The following is a 10,707-nucleotide window of genomic DNA, read 5'->3' as shown; positions in this document are numbered from 1 at the left end:
CTGATCACTCTTACTGTGAAGAACTTCTTCCTAATGGCCAGTCTAAAGCTACCCTGTTGCAACTTGAAGCCATTCCCTCTTGTTCTATCGTTATTTGCTTGTGAGAAGAGACCAGCACCAGCCTCTCTACAATGTCCTTTCAAGTAGTTATAGAGAGTGATGAGGTCTCCCCTCAGTCTTCTCTTCCTCAAACTAAACAGTCCCAGCTCCCTCAATCGTTCCTTGTACGACTTATGCTCCAGGCCCTTCACCAGCTTCGTTGCCCTCCTCTGCACTCGCTCCAGCACCTCGATATCTCTCTTGTATTGAGGTGCCCAAAACTGGACACAATACTCCAGGTGTGGCCTCACCAGTGCTGAGCACAGGGGGACAATCACCTCCCTACTTCTGCTGGTCACACTATTTCTAATACAGGCCAGGATGCCATTGGCTTTCTTGGCCACCTGGGCACGCTGCTGGCTCATATTCAGCTGCATGTCAATTAATCATTAAAGTAATTCACACACTTGTAAAGGAGGCAATGAATAAGAGGAAAAATTTCTTGATTTTGCATTTATGCTATTGCTCTCAACTTCTAAGTCTGGCATATACATGTATATGTACATATAGAAGGAGAGCAAGCCGGAGTGTACATATTTCTTAAGCCTCATCACTTGAAGCCAGACAATTGCACCAGAAACTTATTCCATCAAGAGAACTTCAAACTTCACAAAATCAGTCACAGCTGATTTAGCATTTGGTACTTAGGAGTCTTGTAACCCAAATTTAACCAACAAAGTACTCTGCAGCTTCTTACAGAAGCCATGGGGAAAGTGCCCAGGAAGTCACTCCGCGATGGCTAGAGAGAAGCAGGGCAGTTAAGTCAAGCAGCAAACTGGAGATGCTTAACTTTCGACCCAGGAGAGCACGAGACTTGACTTACCTCCAGCAAGGTCAGACACAGGAACCGCACTCTTGCTTTGAAAAGCTGAGGAGAGCTCACCTCTTTCACAGTCCATGAGAGGTCCCATTTCACTCCAGATCTTCACGGTTAGAACCTGAATTTTGGGGACTCCCTGTGTCAAAAGCTACATTTGGGATTGTGTTGTGTCCCATGTCACATTCGCCCTCCTCTCCCCTATGCCGTGCCAGGCACTGATGCAGCTGCAGAATCAGCCAGTCAGCTCAAGTTGCAGATCCAACCAAAATCAGAAGTTAGTATTCCTAAGGGTAATTTTCATGGAACTGTTCCTCTGCCGTCTTTTCAGCGGCACCTACTCCACTCGCATATAATAATAAATCTTCTCTAGCCCTCAGTGAATATTTAATCATGGGGCTAGATGTTCAGGTACTCACCTAAGGAAAAGAAAGGGTCAAAGCATCGCAGCCACATGTGGGCAGCAGCTACCTCGCTGCGTGGCATCCTAGGACCAAGCGTGTCCCTAGGACAAGGCACTACAGATAAAAACGTTAAATCACAGAAGCAATGATACGGGGTTGGAAGGAACCTCTGGAGACCATCTAGTCCAACCCCCCTGCCAAAGCAGGTCCACCTAGAGCAGGCTGCACAGGAATGTGTCCAGGCGGGTTTTTAATGTCTCCAGAGACGGAGACTCCACCACCTCCCTGGGCAGCCTCTTCCAGTGCTCTGCCACCCTCAAAGTTCCTCATGTTTAGATGGAACTTCTTATGTTCAAGTTTGTGCCCATTTCCTCTTGTCCTGTCACTGGGCACCACTGAAAAAAGACTGGCCCCTTCCTCTTGACACCCTCCCTTTAAGTATTTATAGGTGTTGATCAGATCCCCCCTCAACCTTCTCTTCTCCAGACTAAAAAGACCCAAGTCCCTCAGCCTTTCCTCGTAAGAGAGATGCTCCAGGCCCCTAATCATCTTTGCAGCCCTAAAGGCAATAAAACAAACAAACAAATAATTAACCTCTAGCATGTAATTCATCCACATAATTCCCCCTAAGAGGGAAAAAACTATCCTGACGCTAACGGAGAATCATCAAAATCATGAGACACCAAAAAGCAGAAGTCAAAGATGAATGCTGAGAACAAACCTCACCAATAGCATAAAAGCCTGTGACAAAAGAAGTTAAATTAATGAGACATTAATTGTTAGGCAAGTTCACTTGGTCAATAACAAAAATAAAACCACATCAAATCAGAAAACAGCCCACACTGATGGTGAAGAGAAGTTCGAAGTCAATTTAAAAGCTGAGAACTAAAACAAGAGAAGGCACAGGCCAAATGTCCCTCCCTTGGAGGATTAGAAGGCTTAAGTCATACCTGAGAGGAAAATGGGAACCAGAAGAATAAATGGAAAGCCAGTTCACATCATCAATGTGGGTACGAGGGGAGTGTAAGGAGAGAAAAAAGTCTTGAGATGAAGAAAGCCAGCTGCATATAGCACCTGAACCCTGGGATCTCAGCGAAGAGAGGGAAGGATGGAAAGAGCTCTTATCTTAGAGATCCCAGAGAATTTGGTAAGAGAGCAGAGATGGGGGAGGGAGGAGGGGGGAAGGCTGAAAGTCCCGTAAGTCCAGTATTTGAAGAAGCAGGACACTGGATGGAGCTGTTGAATTCAACTGAAACTTCAATAGTTTCATCCCACCACCACTTGAGTTCTTGCTGCAAGCTACCCATATGCTGCCTTCTGAGCCTACGTTTAAAGCTTCTACTACCCGCACTTGCCTTCTACGTTTTTTGATTAATTAAGTCTAATTTATAGGTACAGCAGTATGGAATAGATCTATAGAAGTGCTTGCTATGAGTTACACAACACCAGTCTTAAAGGCATCCAAAACCTACATTCTGTACCTGCGCACAGGGTGTATTCTTTCCAATTGATCATCACAGCCAAGAATCCCATTCTCGAAAAAGTTCTTTACTCTGAGGGTGGTGGAACACTGGAAAAGGTTGCCCAGGGAGGTGGTTGAGGCCCCTTCCCTTGAGATATTCAAGGTGAAGCTCGACGGGGCCCTGGGCAGCCTCATCTAGTTGGGGGTGTCCCTGCTGACTGCGGGGAGGTCGGACTAGATGACCTTTGGAGGTCCCTTCCAGCCTGGACCAATCTATGAATCTATGAATGGGACAACTGAGAAAGAACACCAGGAAAAAGGACTCGTGTGTGTCAGTTCCGATTCTCTAACACTAAAACCCTGGCCTAATAATAAACACCAATACTAATTGTCATGGTTTTGGCCTAATTTACCAAAACCAGATCGACAGATGGCCCTTCTCCCTCCTCCTTCCCCCCCAAAAGAGGAGAGAGGAGGAGAAAGAGATAAGGAGATTTAGAAGTTTAGAATGAACTAAACTACTTTAATGAAGAATTAATATTAAAATAAAAATAAAGATGAAAATAATGAAATAGATACAATATATACAAAACCGTATCAAGCTCCCAGGATGACAGTCACATCACCGGCAGGCACTGGGGAAGTCCCAGACTGGACTCAGTGACGAATGGGAACTGGATTCCAGCTCTGGAGTCAGCAACACACGGATCGGGATCAAAGGCAGATGAACAGCCAGAGTCCTCTCTGGACGTCGGCCATCGCAGGAAGGGGCTGACCCTTTGATCCCTCAGCCTTTATACTGAGCATGGGGCAGATGGGATGGAATACCCCAGTTGGTCAGGTTTGTGTCACCTGTCCTGTCCACTCCTCCCCACCGATGTGACCCCTCTACGTTTTTTCTGTTTCCGACCCTCTAAGGGGGCAAATAACGAAATTGGCTGACCTTGGTAGTTAGAGCAATAAGTATAAGCAAGGGCCTCTCTGCTCACCATTCCTTGGCCTGGAGCACAAACACTGGGCTTATCATTCTGAGAACGAGCAGTTTTCTCCACGATATGCCGTTAATTTCAGAGAGTTAGAGGAGGCCTAGCTAGGATGTAAAGTTACAGAACAGAAAATTGGTTCGGTTTTACTTCAAACCGGGACACTAATCCCCCTAGGAACAGTCTCGGATATTAGAATCATAGAATCATCCAGGTTGGAAGACACCCCTGGGATCATCGAGTCCAACCATCTACCCTACACTACAAAGTTCTCCCCTATATCATATCCCCCAACACCACATCTAAACGGCTCTTAAACACATCCAGGGATGGTGACTCAACCACCTCCCTGGGCAGCCTATTCCAATGCCCGACCACTCTTTCTGTGAAAAATTCTTTCCTAATGTTCAGTCTAAACCTACCCTGCTGGAGCTTGAAGCCATTCCCTCTTGTTCTGTCATTAATTACCTGTGCAAAGAGACCAGCACCAACCTCTCTACAGTGTCCTTTCAAGTAGTTATAGAGAGTGATGAGGTCTCCCCTCAGCCTCCTCTTCCTCATACTAAACAGTCCCAGTTCCCTCAATCGCTCTTCATGAGATTTGTTTTCCAGGCCCTTCACCAGCTTCGTTGCCCTCCTCTGCACTCGCTCCAGCACCTCGATATCTCTCTTGTATTGAGGTGCCCAAAACTGGACACAATACTCCAGGTGTGGCCTCACCAGTGCTGAGTACAGGGGCACAATCACCTCCCTACTTCTGCTGGTCACACTATTTCTAATACAAGCCAGGATGCCGTTGGCTTTCTTGGCCACCTGGGCACACTGCTGGCTCATATTCAGCCGCTTGTCAATTAGAACCCCCAGGTCTCTTTCTTCCAGGCAGCTTTCCAGCCACACTTCCCCAAGCCTGTAGCGCTGCTTGGGGTTGTTGTGGCCCAAGTGCAGAACCTGGCACTTGCCCTTGTTGAAACTCATGCCATTGATTTTGGCCCAATGCTCCAATCTATCTAGGTCTCTCTGTAGAGCTTCCCTATCCTCCTGGGAATCAACACTCCTGCTTAACTTGGCGTCATCTGCGAACTTGCTGATGATACACCCTATGTCCTTGTCAAGATCATCAATAAAGACATTAAACAGAAATGGTCCTAACACTGAGCCCTGAGGCACACCACTTGTGACCGGCCGCCAGCTGGATTTAAATCCATTGAGCACCACTCTTTGGGACCTTCCAGTCAGCCATTGCTTGACCCAGCAGATCGTATGCTCATCCAGGCCGCGTGAAGCCAGTTTTTCCACAAGAATTGTATGGGGGACAGTATCGAATGCTTTTCTAAAGTCCAGGTATACAATATCAACAGCCTTTCCCTCGTCCAATAATCTGGTTATTTTGTCATAGAAGGAGATCAGGATATTCTGGACTTCTTACTTCTCTTTACACTGTGCTTCATTCCCCGATGCTAGAGCATCTGCTCCTTCCCTTGTCTCGGAAACCTTCCCACTGTCCCCGGTGCAGCCAGTTCTCACCGCACAGCTCAGGAGCTCGGACCCTCCAGCGTGGCTGTAGCTGCCCACAGGCTGGCCACCTTGGCCACGAGGCTCTGGTTCACCAACGCACGTGCTCTTTTCACGAGCAGCTGCGCGACAGCCACACTGCGCAGACCGGTCAGCGCACGTCGGGAGGCGTGTGGTTTTATAAAAAAACAACAACAAAAAGAAGCAAGTATATATTTCACTATGTCTCTAATTTTCAAAATAACCCTATGTGCAGCATTGCTGTATCTGTAGCATGACTTCTGGGAATCTTGTGCTCCCATCCTATCAAACAATAGTTTACTTCCTAATGGGAAGTGATGCTTGACTTGTTTTCCTTTGTTTGTCCTGTCAAATGTTGGTTGCCAAGTTTCTGCCCAAATGTTCCAAAGATAAACTGTTTACAGGCGTTAAACTGAAGGGCAAGTCTGCCTGAAAGAGGGTACCCGTCGTGAGAGAACCAGCAAAGATTAGGCCTTTATGTAATCAGAGAGGTCTTTGCAAGTGTGACCAGAAAAAAAAGCTAACAGGGGGCAAGTACAAAAATAAAACAAAGCAAAGAATAACTAATATTAATTATTAATAGCAGCAGAAAAAAAAAAATACCTAGTACAGTATTTGGACTATGGAGTCTCCCTTCCCTTCTCCAGCACAAACACACGCACCCAGTACTCTCTCCATCTCTCCAGTACCAGAAGAATCCAGCAGTGCAACCTTGGGGACAATCGCACGGCTGCCGGACAAACGAGGTGCTCAAGACAAGAGCATTTGGGGGTTTTCAAGGAAAGAGGTACAAGATAAGACAGACCAGAAGACATTGCTAACTTTAAAAAGTAATGGTTCCATATCAAACCTGAGCTGTTTACTATACAACCTCAAATAATTAAACTAGCCAATTCTCTGAAAAATTGTTTAAACTCAACTGTTCAATCCGTTTTCTCAGTACAAGGGATTAGAGCAACCAGAAAGCAAAATATCACATGATTATTTTCAGTAGTGGGCAAACTAGTCTTACAAAACACAGCTGAGCGTTTTTCTCTGAAGAGAGTAATGCTTTTTTGTTTCCAGCAGCAAACTTGCAGTTCAAAACATGTTATTAAGCTTTCACTGGTGTTATTTGGGTCTCAAGAGCACAAAAATTTAAGTGCCAGCCAAGCTTTTACCAGATGATTACAGACTGAAAAGAATACAGTAGCTTTCTTGCATCTTCTTGTAAGGACTAGATACGGAATAGGAAAATTTTCTTCCCAAATCCAGCACGTATTTCTTTATTCAGTATCAGTGAAAAGATGGTAAATATCATATGAAAAACCATCCCCTCCTTATACTTTACTATTATGTATTTCATATTATGTTCTACTATTTATATCCCCGTTGTCTGATTGCTTTCGTGCTCTTTATTGCTTTGTAACTATAGAAAAAGCATTTTTTTCTGCTATTACGCTGGTTGCGCTTACAAGAAATGCAACTGCCTCAATTTCTAAACTGGATTCTTTGCCTAACCTCGGGATCTCTCTCTCGTATGGCACAAAGCAGCGTCACGCTGCAAGACGTTTCTGAGAGATGGACGGACATCTAATGATCCACACCTTAGCAAACTGTCATCAGGGACTAAGCCTTTTAGGAAATTATTTTTCTTCTTCATAGTGCTGGTTTCGTTTACTTGCACATCAGAAAACAACTAGCAGGCACTCAGGGGAAAGAAAGAAATCAGTAAGAACGTTCAGATGTGCAAGAAACGGATAAAAAACACATGCGTTCGTGTTCTTTTCAGACTGTGCAGAGATAGGACATACAGTTTTGTCACCTGATATGTTTGTCATTACGAAGCATTTAAAGTTGTGGAAATTGAGACAGGTGCCAGGCCAAATTCACCTGGGCAAGGTCCTTGTCTACCCAGGGTCTGGGAACACAGGTCCCCCCCACTCCCTTTCACCCGCCCAGATGTGTGCCTGACCCACCTGCGTAGCATCAGAGGTGTCTCCATACAGGGGTTTTTCCCTAAGAATGTAACTCGTATGGATAAAACTTCCTGTTTCAGCTACTTCACACGCTCTGGTAAGAAACGTTTTGCCTAAATGTTCCCTGCTAAGCCTACTTGGACAACAACAGAGCCAGCAGACTGGAGCGCAAGAACGGGGTGGTGACAACAGGCTTCTTTCTGCAGCCGACCTAACGGTAACAGCGGCTGCGCCTCGCTTTGTCACAGCCCAGGACGTGCAGGTCTCACCTCCTCACGGGGCCCGTGTACGCAAAAGCATTCCAGGTCCTCCAGCTTACACGGAGCTGGTGAAATCTTCAAGGAAAGAATGCTGCGCTGCCCAAGCTCTCATAACAGCCAAGAAATTTAAAAATAAAATAAATGTTTAAACCAATAAATACCAGTAAACCAAAATATTTGCAGTTTGTCAAAACTAATGAATTCCTCCCACTGTGAAAGCAATGGGTGATGCTTTAAAGCTAGGATGCTGCAGCTTCTGAGACAGCGTGATTCACTGAGTTTGGGCAGACACAGCCATCACTCCCTCGGCCGCATTCTACAATGATGCGAGTAACATTCACGCAGCCGGAAACAAGTTCACGTGACAAATAAAATGGGACAAAAAAAAAAAATATATATCAAAGAATAAGGCATTTCAGTTCAAACTAAATCTTTATTCATATGGAAAATACTATTTTTCTTTTCAAATGATGCTAATAAATAAAAATACTCAGAAAGAACTTTGCTTAGAGTTAAGTGACCAGTTACAGCCACATGAAGCTTTTAATTCCCGTTAAAACCACACCAACAATCATGCAGATTGGCTACGAGAAAGCAATATAAACTATATTTTATTTTGTGCAATCTTATCATACAATCTTAATGCTACCTTCTTCTAAACCATTTCACATAGATTGAAACGCAATTTCAAAACAAATATTTAGGGACATAGTCTACACTTATTCCACATATGGAGCTGTGTATAGCTTAAGCCCATAAATGTATAATGTGGTTAAGCATCTAAAGAAGGTAAAAGAAAAGAGGACCCCATTCTGAAAATTCAGACAAGTTTATAAACATAAGAGAAGAAAAGCTCACACCAGTGAGTTCTCAAAAGACAAATACATTATTAAAGCATAACAATAAATTATATTAAATTTAATAATGTTCATCCCTAGAACGATTATTTCTGAAGAAATATCACCTAAAAAGCACACCAAAACTTTCATGACTAGGAGTTAAACCTTAAGGTTACATATCTCAATTTCCCACTCAGATGCAATTTTGTTTTATAATAGGCTTCAGCTTTGTGAGCATATTCTTTATCACACAATTAAAAACAAATTGAAAAATGTCGCAGCTAAGCTGTGCATCAAACACATCATCAAGGTGAGAAACAGGCACTTGACAGTATAATGTGCAAGGCAAAACCTTTACTGGTCACAGTATAAATAGTTTCTTCCGGAGGGAAATTAAAAGTTCTCAGCCCATCTTTGACAGCAAAATATTGAGGGCTGCCAGCAGATCTTTTTCTGTTCTTTTAGGTCAGCACCAACAACCAAACTAAATACTAGCTCATGCCTTAGAGGGTATTCCACAAACTATAAAATGCAGCATACTTTACCCAAGAACACTAATTCTTTCCTATAATTAACCTCAGCATACGTATTTGCCAAGGCAAATACAGAGTTTATTCGCAGACTAAATGATGCAACATAAACGCTAACCCTTTCCCCTCTATTAGTATTTTTTTAAATATCTAGTGCCAATTTTACAAATATATTTGCCACTTACAAGATCCTGTTTTGTAGCACAAAGCACTGATGTTCTTTTATATAAGCTTAAGAACAACATCTTTTAAGATCCTATTAATACTGGCGAAAAAAAACCGCAACAACAAAAAAACCCCGTTTTGCTACCGTTTCCCTCCAGGTACATCTCAACAGGAATCTCCCAAAAAAAAAAAAAAAAAAAAAAAGCAGCTCTGCAGGAACTGTAAGCCAGAAAACTATAAATGAATAGCTTAGAAGAAAATTGCATGCATCCCTTTTCATCAGCACAAGCTTCTTGCAAAAATACGTTTACAAGATATCCATTATATAAAGGTATATGCTTTGTTGTAAAAACGCTGATTTTCTCTGAAACGCTAACTTGAACTTCTGACCGTACTGGCCATACTGCCAGGCAGTCAACAAGCTTTCAGTTCGGTTATACCAGTTTAACAATCAGGAGAGAGAAAAGGCCTACTGTTCCTTTTTTATGAAACTTTTGGTTTGATTTCTTTCCATGAATGTTAAAGTAGTATTTATACAGGTCATATAAACAAAGTGGAAACCAACTTTGGATCTGACATCAGCCGCACTGCTAATGAGAGACAAAATGCTAGAAAGAGGCACTTTTAGTATTCTTATATACATTTCACATCTCAAGTTTAACACTTCACCTTCTTTTACCAAAAATTAAAATATCAGTAGCTAATAAGACTGAGCTTTATAACAAAAATGCTTCAGAAGTTGTGTGCATGCACATACTTGCAATGGCTCAGTTACTCGGTTATCTGAAAATGCCAGAGAGTATAATTCAATCACTGCTTATGGGGCTGGGGGGGAGGGGAGGGAGGAGGAACAATACAGTACAAAACAAAAAAGTTGTTTGTAGTACAAGGATCAGCTATTGAAAATGAAAACACATGCCCTTCCATAAGAAGCAACTTACCCCTAGATTCAGGACTACGGATACTGAAAATCAAGATCTTCTTATACTCTACTCACTGCTGCTTTCCAAATTTTCAATCACTTTTATTTTTGGCATAACAAGCATCTTAAAAACTGAAAGGCTTAGCTTTGTCAAACAATGTTCAATATTAAAAAACAAAACAAAACAAAAACAAACCAAAACAACAAACCTCTGGAAGACCCATTTGACCTGACTATCGGTGAAGATCCTGTGATGGAAGGAATTACACTAGAATAGTATTTTCCCACTTCATACACAGTATAGCACATTGTGAGAGTTGAGCATTTTGTGTGCACAAGCTGAAGCATACGCTGAGGCTAAAGATTTGGAAAACAGTCTACTAAGTATAAGCATTCTCCCTGCAGGCAACACATCAGTACTCTTATTTAAAAAGGGACAGCATCAAAACTAAAATTTTGAGTGGCCCTCAAATACCAGAATAAAAACAGGACCTCAAGCTAGTGGAAGTTCCTACATAAGGCAGTCAAATTTACAACCAGTGTATACATTCACTAAGGAATTACTTTTTTTTTTTGGTAAAACCAACAATCCAACATACTGCAGAGTCTGAATGTGAAATATAGGCACAAAATAGATTCTCTACCTTTTTCAGTGTGGAAAACATAGCTATTTAACAATGTAATAAGAAAATTTATATCAGGTGAGCAAAAATTTGTAACAATCTGAATAAAACA

Source organism: Numenius arquata, chromosome 9 (genome assembly GCF_964106895.1).
Source record: "Numenius arquata chromosome 9, bNumArq3.hap1.1, whole genome shotgun sequence".
NCBI classification, from domain to species: Eukaryota; Metazoa; Chordata; class Aves; order Charadriiformes; family Scolopacidae; genus Numenius; species Numenius arquata.
This window is presented reverse-complemented; position numbering follows the sequence as displayed.